This window comes from Ovis canadensis, chromosome 1, assembly GCF_042477335.2.
Source record: "Ovis canadensis isolate MfBH-ARS-UI-01 breed Bighorn chromosome 1, ARS-UI_OviCan_v2, whole genome shotgun sequence".
Taxonomy (NCBI): domain Eukaryota; kingdom Metazoa; phylum Chordata; class Mammalia; order Artiodactyla; family Bovidae; genus Ovis; species Ovis canadensis.
The window spans coordinates 274242805-274253582 of NC_091245.1; the positions used below are offsets into that span (position 1 = coordinate 274242805).

The window sequence follows — 10778 nt, forward strand, 5'->3', positions numbered from 1 at the left end:
TAGGAGATGGTGCCTCACCTCTAAGACTGTTCTTAAGATTTCAACATGTAGTTATCACCATAAACACACATTGGCCCCACTGGCTGGAGTGTTCAAGAAAGCAGTTTCATAAACCTCCTTTTCTCGTTTTCTTGTAGAGAAGGTCAGAGATCCAAATCACTGCCTAATTCAACTTTTTTACCCTTTATCCTATGTTTTCAACGTACTCAAAACTTTCTTACTCCTACTAAGGCCCTTCACTTTCTTAGAAAGCTTCCCATCCCTTAACTTCATCCCTGGTGGCTACTTTCTCTCCTTTCAGTATCTTGTCTCAGGAAAAAAGGTTGCATGAGTTTCCTGTGGCTTCTGTAACACAAACTCAGTGGCTTGAGAAAGTAGACATTAATTCTCTGACAGGTCTGGTGGTCAGAAGTCCAAGATCAAGGTGTCAGCAACTTCTGCGACTTGGAGCAAGTCATTTAAACTGGAAATAGTACTGCTATCCAAAATAAGTAATTTCATAGAAGGTAAGCCCAGGAAAATCATAAAGTACCATGTAAACACAAGGTCTGCCATGATTCTGGTTTTCATTGTTTTAGCAATGTGCTATAAATGACCACTGAACAGCTAAAATTTGAGCCAACATATGACCCAACATTCAGAAAACAAAGATCATGGCATCCAGTCCCATCACTTCATGGAAAATAGATGGGGAAACAGTGGAAACAGTGGCAGACTTTATTTTGGGGGGCTCCAAAGTCACTGCAGATGGTGACTGCAGCCATGAAATTAAAAGACACTTACTCCTTGGAAGAAAAGTTTTGACCAACCTAGAGAGCATATTCGAAAGCAGAGACATTACTTTGCCGACTAAGGTCCGTCTAGTCAAGGCTGTGGTTTTTCCTGTGGTCATGTATGGATGTGAGAGTTGGACTGTGAAGAAGGCCGAGCGCCGAAGAATTGATGCTTTTGAACTGTGGTGTTGGAGAAGACTCCTGAGAGTCCCTTGGACTGCAAGGAGATCCAACCAGTCCATTCTGAAAGAGATCAGCCCTGGGATTTCTTTGGAAGGAATGATGCTAAAGCTGAAACTCCAGTACTTTGGCCACCTCATGGGAAGAGTTGACTCATTGGAAAAGACTCTGATGCTGGGAGGGATTGGGGGCAGGAGGAGAAGGGGACGACCGAGGATGAGATGGCTGGATGGCATCACTGACTCGATGAACGTGAGTCTGAGTGAACTCCAGGAGTTGGTGATGGATAGGGAGGCCTGGCGTGCTGCGATTCATGGGGTCGCAAAGAGTCGGACACGACTGAGCGACTGAACTGAACTGAATGACCCAACAATCCTGCTCCCAGGCATATACTGGACAAAATTCTAATTCAAAAATACATGCACCCTAATGTTCATTGCAGCACTATTTACAATAGCCAAGACAAGGAAGCAGCCTAAATGTCTATCAGTTCAGGAATGGTTAAAGAAGAGCGGTATATACATACAACGGAATACTACGCAGTCATAAAGAAGAATAAAATGATGCCATTTGCGGCAACATGGATGAACCCAGAGATTACCATGCGAAATGAAGTCAGAGAAAGAAATCTATTCACTTTCTATGTGAGATCTTACAAATGACATAAGTGAACTTACTTACATAACAGAAACAGACTTGCAGACTTCGAAAAAAAACTTAGAGTTACCAACATAGGAAAGATGGGGCATGGGAAGGATAAATTAGAAGCTTGGGATTAACGCCTATACACAACTGCAGATAGCCAACAACGGCCCACTGTATAGCACAGGGAACTCTACTCAATAATCTGTAATGATGTAAATGTTAAAAAAATTTGAAAAAGAACAGACACATGTATATGTATTAATATCAATATAAATGAATCACTTTGCTGTTATACCTGAAACCAGCTCAACACTGTAAATCAACTAAACTCCAATAGAAAATAAAATTTTAAAAAATGAAAGACTTCACATAATGTATTTATCTCTTTTTATTGGTAAAACTTGTAACAACCGCATCCATACGTACAAACTAACATTATACTTGTTCCTCAGAAAGGTGACAAAAATTCCCTGGAATTCATGAGTGTCATTTACCCCACAAATATTTATTGAGAGCCATGTTAGGAATTGTTCTGCAGAAAAGTAGTGCCTGAAATGGATACAACCCTGCCCTGCTGAAATAGAATTCATGCAGGGGAGAAGAAGAGTTGTTCTATCGCTCAGTTGTGCCCGACTCTCTGAGACCCCATGGACTGCAGCACGCCAGGCCTCCCTGTCCGTCACCAACTCTTGGAGTTCACTCAGACTCATGTCCTTTGAGTCGATGATGCCATCCAACCATCTCATCCTCTGTTGTCCCCTTCTCCTCCTGCCCTCAATCTTTTCCAGCATCAGGGTCTTTTCCAATGAGTCGGCTCTTTGCATCAGGTGGCCAAAGTATTGGAGCTTCAGCTTCAGCATCAGTCCTTCCAATGAATATTCAGGGAGAGTGAACAAAGTAAAAACGGAAAATGTCAAAGGAAAATTACATAATGACAAGGGCTTTAGGGAAAAAAAAAAGTCAGGCTGTGTTAGATGAAAAATGGATTAAATTTTAGATGTGGGAAGAGGTTTCCCAGGAGAGGGAGGATCCTGTCTGGTGTTTGGGGGAGGCCAGCTGGTGCCCTGAGGACCAGCAGGACTGGGGCAAGAGGAGAGATCTGAGAGATGGAGGCCTCAGAGCGGGGAGGGGAAACTGAGGGGCCTCAAGCTCTTCCTCTGAGTCACCCTGGGCCACTGGAGGGCTTCAGCTGAGGAGAGGTCTGACAGATGTTTTAACAGGATCCCTCTGGATGCTGTTTTGAGAACAAATACAGTGTTTAGAAGCCTTTAGAAATAAGTATTCAAATGTGCAAGTCACACTGACAAATCATTTTTAAAATGTCAAATTATATTTGCAGCCAATTAAGCCAACTAGGCTCCATTCCCCATGGGGGCTTGGTGTGCAGTGACTGCAAATGTCAGGTAGTATATGCAGCCTGTTGCCTGAGTGGGCTGCCCTAAGGGACCTTGGAAACAGCCCTTTCCAGGGGACATTCGTGACTGGCCCGCTGCCCTCAGTCTAGGCTGCAGACTGGTATGTGCAGTGCCTTTGGAAAGGCCTAGGGCACAATGGCCAGGGTCCACACTGGCCAAGTCATAAAGTCCATCCACACCAAGTTGCAGAACAAGGAGCATCCGACTGAGGCCCTCTGCAAGGCCAAGTTCAAGTTCCCTGGCCGACAGAAGGTCCACATCTCCAAGAAACGGGGATTTGCTACGTTTAACGTGGATGAATCTGAAACACGGTGGCTGAAAAGCCGCTCATCCCGGATGGCTGAGGGGCCAAAGTGAAAAGTGACGTCACTCAGTCGTGTCCGACTCTTTGCGACCCCGTGGACTGTAGCATGCCAGGCTCCTCCGTCCATGGGGTTTTCTAGGCAAGAGTACAGGAGTGGGTTGCCATTCCCTTCTGCAGGGGATCTTCCCAAACCAGGGATTGAACCCAGGTCTATGCCCATTATAGGCAGACGCTTTACCATCTGAGCTACCAGGGAAGATACGAGGGGTCAAATACATCCCTAATTATGGCCCCCTGGACCAATGGTGGGCCTGTACTCATGACAGCCTTGGTACTTTTCCCTGCTCACTCTCGCTTACCACTAAATCCCACTTCCCTGTCAAAATAAAATGTCAAATTATGCCAATTGTACCTCAATAAAACTGAAATGAAGGAAGGATGGAGTGAGTGAATGAACGAGTAAAATGTCAATTTTTTTTCTAATTAAACCAGATCAGGTGGTTCTTTCAGGGAAGTAGTTCACTTGTTTTTCTACATAAACACCAAAGGGTGAAAATAAAGGAACAAGAGACAACCAGCTAATTTCCTCAAGTATTCTTCTCCCTCATTATCGAGTGTGTTCAGCTCAGAGAGGGAAGGGCTTCCTTGATCTCCTCCCCTCTTCCCAACGAGGGAGACCTAGGTGTTCCTAAGGTGGCCCACCTCTGGGACAGCCACCGTGGGAGAACAAAGGAGGCCTGAATGCAGCCCTGTGACGGACCATCTGGCACAGCCCGGGGCACCTCCTACACAACTGGCTTTGCGTCTTCCTCTGCTGCCCAGGCTGGTCCAGGAAAAGAGCATCACCGGTCAGCCCTCTCTAGGCATTAAAGATGCTATAAGCCTCAATCACGGGCTAGACGTTTCACAGATAGCTGCCAACAGAAACCAAACAATTAGATATAATAAAATATATATTTGTCATAAAGAAAAACGAAATGCTGACACAGGTTACAACCTGGATGATCCTTGAGAAGAGCAGGCTGAGTGAAAGAAGCCAGTCACAAAAGACGCTTGCTCCTTGGAAGGAAAGCTATTATGACAAACCCAGACAGTGTATTAAAAAGCAGAGGTCATCGCTTTGCTGACAAAGGTCCATCTAGTCAAAGTTATGGTTTTTCCAGTTGTCATGGACGGATGTGAGAGTTGGACCATAAAGAAAGTGGAGTGGTGAAGAATTGATCCTTTCACACTGTGGTGTTGGGGAAGCCTCTTAAGAGTCCCTTGGACTGCAAGGAGATCAAACTAGTCAATCCTAAAGGAAATCAACTCTGAATATTCATTGGAAGGACTGATGCTGAAGCTGAAGCTCCAATACTTTGGCCACCTGATGGGAAGAGCCGACTCATTAGTAAAGACCCTGATCCTGGGAAAGATTGAGGGCAGGAGGAGAAGGGGACAACAGAGGATGAGATGGTTGGATGGCATCACTGACTCAATGGACGTGAGTTTTGAGCAAGCTCTGGGAGATAGCTAAGGACAGAGAAGCTTTGTGTGCTGCAGTCCATGGGGGTCAGAGTGACGGAACGACTGATCAACAAAACAAAAATGGTGCACTGCTGTTCATGGGAAAGCACAGAGCAGGCAGGCAGAAGGCAGATCTGCGATTACACAGGGCTAGCAGGGGGGAGAAGGGCTGACGGGGTGGCGGCTAATGGGAACAGAACTTCTTTCTGAGGTGATAAAAATGTCCTAAACATGACTGGGGTGATGGCTGCACAGATTTGTGAATATTCCTAAAACCACTGAACCATATACTTTACATGGGTCAATTTTGCAGTATGTGGATTATATCACAATACATGTGTTTAGGTGAGTTTCTGTAGTATATAGCTTGAAAAGACCAAGTCAGACTGACACAGAGGCTCTGACCTATTGCCTTGGGAGCAGGGGGCTGATGGCCACCTGCCTGCTGTGTGTTCTGTATGATAGAAGTGCCCTCTGGCTCCCTGCACGTGGGGAAAGTCATGGGAGAAATGTCTCACCAGGGACTGACTACATAATTTGCAGAGCTTTCTGCAAAATGGAGGGAGAAGGCAATGGCACCCCACTCCAGTACTCTTGCCTGGGAAATCCCATGGACGGAGGAGCTTGGTAGGCTGCAGTCCATGGGGTTGCTAAGAGTCAGATGTGACTGAGCGACTTCATTTTCACTTTTCACTTTCATGCATTGGAGAAGGAAATGGCAACCCACTCCAGTGTTCTTGCCCGGAGAATCCCAGGGACAGGGGAGCCTGGTGGGCTGCCATCTATGGGGTCGCACAGAGTTGGACATGACTGAAGCAACTTAGCAGCAGCAGCTGCAAAATGGGAAAGAGCCTCTTTTATATTTATATATATATATATGTATATATATATATATATATATAATTGTTATTAAGGGAATTCCCTGGAAGTCCAGTGGTTAGGACTTTGCACTTTCACATATGAGACCATGGTTCAATCCCTGGTGGGAGAACTAAGATCCCACAATTCTCGGGTCATGACAAAAAAATAATAAATCAATCAATGAAAATGTACTTTTTTAAAAAATGTAAACTTTTAAAGTATTAAGAATTTCATGATGGCAACTGGGATCTGGTCCCCTCATTGTCCCTTTTTCCAGGTGTGGAGGTGGGGAAGGGTTGTGTCCCTGTGAGTCATCTCTGCTTTGTTTTAATAAGGGGGCAAATACAGGACTGTTTCTTTGCTCAGAGAGCTGGGGCACCTCCTGTAGAGTTCTGTGAGAACCTTCCAGAAGATGAGTCCTGGGGTTCTTCCCCTTGACAGCTGAGAGTGGTGGGTGGTCTCTCCTCTTCATCCTCAACCAGAATAAAGAGGCAAGTTTGAGGTGACAAGTCTGGCATTTAGAGGTAAAGCCAGCATTGGCTGTAATGAGAAGAGGTGATTTTCATAATGACTATAAACCAGAGACACTAACAACTCCTTGGGTCTGAAATAGACACAGACGCTGGAATTCATAAGAGTAAAGAAACAAGGGAAAACGTCTTGCAGCAATTGCAAAGTCATTCCTCAAAAGAACGTGAAACAAGAGGGAGGCAGGGCACAACCTTTGAAAGAATGAGATACCAGTTGAGGATATGACATAAACTGGTTAGAGTCATCTAGGTCCAAGATGGCAGAAGACTCAACTTCCAGTGGACCCTGAGCCTTAGTATACGCTCATTGCAATACACAGCTGCTGTTTAGTCACCAAGTCGTGTCTGACACTTTGCGACCCCATGGACTGTAGACCACCTGGCTCCTCTGTCCATGGGATTTGCCAAGCAAGAATACTGTAGTGGGTTGCCATTTCCTTCTCCAGGGGATCTTCCCAACCCAGGGATTGAATCCAACTCTCCTGCATTATAGGAGATTCTTTACCATCTGAGCCACCAGGGACGATAATACATTACCATAAGCTAAATGACACACCCACAGGTGCCCTGACAGTTCCAAGGCTGATCATAAAAGGCCAAAAAGTGGGCGGTGGCCCAATTCCTGGAAATCTCCATTCCTTCTCTAAAGTAGTTGGAACAATCCTCCCGCTCATTAGCCTATGAAATTTCCCAACCTATAAAACTAACCACCCCATATCTCAGAGCCTCTGGCCTTCTGAGATGGCCCACACTCTGCCTGTGGAATGTGTTTCTCCGGGGGCTATTTCTGCCTTTTAGATGGACCGAATTCTGTCTATGGAATGCGTATCTCTCTCAATAAATTCACTTCTTATCTATCACTTTGGCTTTCACGGAATTCCTTCTGTGCATAAAGAACCTGAAGAACATTAAAAAGAACCTGAGCCTCATTAAGTCCTGGGACCAGGTGTGTGATCTCAATTGAAGGGGTTCAAATCCTAATCTGGGTTTTGACTGGGTTCAAGTCCCAGCCTGAGGGGAGCAGTTTCAAATGGACATAACATAAATACCCAGTTTTAATGATTATTCACGTGTTGCTTTTGTCACATTCCTGGGCTTTATAATGCTAATCCAGGTTTTATGTTGTCACCAAAAGCGGCAAGGTAAATTAGCCTTCCTTAATCACTGGCTGGACTGGCGGGTGTAGCAGTGACTAACTCTTCGTTTGTGTGAAGACTAGCAGCTCAGTGTCCAGTTTGCAAGACAAATAGGCTGGTGCTCAAAGCATCATTCAGTCCAGTGTGTACTGTGGGAATCATTTTGTGATTCAGAACACACACACACCTCTGAAATCCTATATCTCCTCAGATCTGACTCACACTGCAGACACATTTATTTGGGGATTATCAATTCTTCAGAATACAACGGGTCCCTCTTACTATTTTTGTTGTTCAGACTTGCCTAAAGCCTGTCATCATGCAGCTTAATATCACAGTGGATTTTGAAGGCGGCTCATATACTCTGAGAGCACTGCCTTATAAGGAAATATGACTGCGTCAGGGAGTCATCGGGGGCAGCTGGCCTGGAATGGGGCCCCAGGTCCACCAGTAAATAGTCTTATGACCAACAGCAAGAATTGATCCTCCGTAGGCTTTAGATTCCTTATAAAAACAGAAGTTGGTCTCACTTATTACCTCTCTTTTTTTTTTTCCAATTTTAAAATTCAGTGTTTATTCCTTGATATCCTGCCACCAAAGGCCAGAGAATTACAGTGAAACCATGCGCGCCTATGGACGGCATTGGTCTTGATCTTATTCCTTGCTATGAGTCAAGATCCTGCTTAGAGTGTAGAACTGGGTGGTCATTAGAGGTGGCTGAAGGGGATGGTGGGATCAACCCTTGCAGGGTCAAGGGAGCTCTGGCTTATTTCTCACAACCTGTACATGCCAGGCATTGTTCTAAGAGTTTAAGAAACTTTAACTCACTTAATCATCCAGCAGCCCTAGGAGAAAAGCACAGCTATTATGCAAATGATGGAGAAGGAAACTGAGGCCCAGACAGTTTATGTAGCTTACCAGGGCCGCAGCTGGACAGCTAATGAAAGGCTGAGCTGGGACTGGACCCCAGGGAGACTGGCCCATCAAAGGATAAGATCACGGGCTTGCTCTATCTAGTTGTCCTGCCTTCCTGCCCACAAGGATCAATCACAAGGGACCAATTTTTGGGCCCCCAAAATCACTGCAGATGGTGACTGCAGCCATGACGCTTACTCCTTGGAAGGAAAGTTGTGACCAACCTAGACAGCGTATGAGAAAGCAGAGACATTACTTTGGCAACAAAGGTCCATCTAGTCAAGGCTATGGTTTTTCCAGGAGTCATGTATGGATGTGAGAGTTGGACTATAAAGAAAGCTGAGCACCGAAGAATTGATGATTTTGAACTGTGGTGTTGGAGAAGACTCTTGAGAGTCCCTTGGACTGCAAGGAGATCCAACCAGCCCATCCTAAAGGAGATCAGTCCTGGGTGTTCATTGGAAGGACTGATGTTGAAGCTAAAACTCCAATACTTTGGCCACCTGATGCAAACAGCTGACTCATTGGAAAAGACCCTGATGCTGGGAAAGATTGAGGGCAGGAGGAGAAGGGGACAACAGAGGATGAGATGGCTGGACAGCATCACCGACTCGATGGACATGAGTTTGGGTAAACTCTGGGAGTTGGCAACGGACAGGGAGGCCTGGTCTGCTGCAGTCCATGAGGTCACAAAGAGTCGAACACAACTGAGCGACTGAGCTGAACTGAATGAGGCTGCCAGAAGCAGATGAAATTAACACAGGACATTAGGGGCAGTTTTTGACCTTCCATAGTCGCATGCTGGCTGTTTTGAGGAATCTTAAAGAGAAGTATAGAAGCAAACTACCTGCTCTCGAGTAGTGCGGGACCAGCCTGGGGGGGTCCAGTGGTGCTGCTAGGGTGCTGAATCACCCCAGGTTGGCCTGGATTCTGGGAACCTCTGCCAGCAGACGGGCATGAGTAGAGGGCAACTGCATGGTGTACACATCGTGTGCCTAACTGCTGTGTGAGGTGAAGGGAGATGGGGGTGCTTTAAAATTTAATTTCATTTGTTCCTTTTTAAAATTATCTTCCATTTATTTTTGGCTGTGCTGAGTCTTCAGTGCTCTTTGCAGGCTTTTTCTCGTTGCAGAGAGCAGGGGCTACCCTAGCTTCAGTTCAGGGACTTCTCATTGCAGTGGCTTCTGTCGCAGAGCGCATGCTCAGTAGTTGAGGCGCATGGGCTTAGTTGCTCCACAGGATATGGAATCTTCCAAGACCAGCGATGGAACCCATGCCCACTCCATTGGCAGGTGGACTCTTAACCACTGGAACACCAGGAAGTCCTCACCTGTTCCTTGACCCTAACATGTATCAGTAGAATAACTCCTGCCAGACATGACCCAGCGACTGCAAGGTGAATGGTCAGTAAAGGAAACACAGGTGGAAGAATATGAACGAATTTTTTTCAGTCACTCAGTCGTGTCTGACTCTTTGCGACCCTATGGACTATAGCACACCAGGCCTCCTTGTCCTTCACAATCCCCCAGAGTTTGCTCAAACTCATGCCCATTGAGTCAGTGATGCCATCCAACCATCTCATCCTCTGTCATCCCCTTCTCCTCCTGCCCTCAATCTTTCCCAGCATCAGGGTCTTTTCAAATGAGTTGGCTCTTCATATTAGGTGGCCAAAGTATTGGAGCTTCAGCTTCAGTATCAGTCCTTCCAATAAATATTCAGGGTTGATTTCCTTTAGGATGGACCTGGATCTCCTTGCAGTCCAAGGAACTCTCAAGAGTTTTCTTCCACACCACAGTTTGAAAGCATCAATTCTTTGATGCCCAGCCTTCTATATGATCCAACTCTCACATAACTACTGAAAAAACACAGCTTTGACTAGACAGACCTTTATCCACAAGGTGAATGAATGAATTAAATTATATCTAAGTGCATTTCCTCCTCCACTGCCTACCCCCTTCTAGGATTTCCAAAGTCTCGCATTTGTGTATGGTATTTGCAGAACTGTGGACTTTATTTTTACTTCTCCAAGAGCAGGGCCTAAGCCTTTACTCATCTGTCTTCTCAGCAGCTGACACTGTTTGCTGAATGAATAAATGATATACCTCAGACCATATGACGTCTGCTGCAGCTGGAAACTGCTTCAAACTGTATATTGCCTATTGATTAAGATTTCAAGGTAAATACAGACATGTTTCGAAGGAGCCATTTTTGTTGTGGTGGTTTTTACAGGATGACTAGGTAAGCTAATCGTTTTTAATAATTACGTCTGGATTCTAAAGAACTCTATGTGGATTTTACTCTCTAGAAATTTAGTGCTTATAATGCATTCATTCTGCTATAATTCCTCTTTCTTCCTCTCTTCGATGAGCTTCCTTCTTTCTTAAAGGAAGAGTTAAGGCTACTCCTACACTCAGCTTGACATGGTGTATCTGGTCATTTCAGCCCATGCACGTCCCAACTTTTAATTTCCTTCTAACACCTTCGACTTTTGATCTTGAAGCACAAGGGTCATA

General features: G+C 45.3%; 1 long non-coding RNA gene and 1 pseudogene across 1 annotated transcript in view; both read left to right on the forward strand.

Moving 5' to 3' along the window:
* The window catches only part of LOC138428229 (uncharacterized), a 1104918-nt gene that overhangs the window by 657860 nt on the left and 436280 nt on the right, over positions 1-10778 (forward strand). The gene's annotated exons all lie outside the window — the stretch shown is intronic.
* Positions 2932-3058, forward strand: LOC138431610 (small nucleolar RNA SNORA70; annotated as a pseudogene).